At 41.5% G+C, this 638-nt stretch overlaps 1 protein-coding gene across 1 annotated transcript in view; it reads left to right on the top strand.

Moving 5' to 3' along the window:
• LOC106816468 (lactoperoxidase-like) overlaps positions 1-638 on the top strand; it is a gene marked incomplete at its 3' end in the record, with an annotated part of 22,892 nt that overhangs the window by 8,371 nt on the left and 13,883 nt on the right.

The raw sequence follows: 638 nt of genomic DNA, 5'->3' as shown, positions 1-638 counted from the left end.
CATATGTAGCGAGTCTGTGTGACATACGAAGCGTGTCTGTGTGACATATGTAGCGTGTCTGTATGACATATGTAGCGTGTCTGTGTGACATATGTAGCGTGTCCGTATGACATATGTAGCGTGTCTGTGTGACATATGACACGTGTCTGTACGACTTATTACACGTGTCTGTATGACATATATAACCTGTTTGTATGACATATGTAGCGTGTCTGTGGGACATATGACACGTGTCTGTATGAATTATGACACGTTTATGTATGACATATAAAGCGTGTCTGTATGACATATGTAGCGTGTCTGTGTGACATATGACGCGTATCTGTATGACTTGTGACACGTGTCTGTATCACATATGTAGTGTGTCTGTATGACTATGACATATGTAGCCTCTCTGTATGACATATGTAGCGTGTCTGTGTGACATATGACGCGTATCTGTATGACTTGTGACACGTGTCTGTATCACATATGTAGTGTGTCTGTATGACTATGACATATGTAGCCTCTCTGTATGACATATGTAGCGTGTCTGTGTGACATATGTAGTGTGTCTCTGTGACATATGTAGAGTGTCTGTGGGACATATGTAGTGTGTCTGTGTGACATATGTAGAGTGTCTGTGGGACATATGTAGT

Source organism: Priapulus caudatus, unplaced genomic scaffold (genome assembly GCF_000485595.1).
Source record: "Priapulus caudatus unplaced genomic scaffold, Priapulus_caudatus-5.0.1 Scaffold1390, whole genome shotgun sequence".
Classification (NCBI taxonomy): domain Eukaryota; kingdom Metazoa; phylum Priapulida; class Priapulimorpha; order Priapulimorphida; family Priapulidae; genus Priapulus; species Priapulus caudatus.
This window is presented reverse-complemented; position numbering and strand designations above follow the sequence as displayed.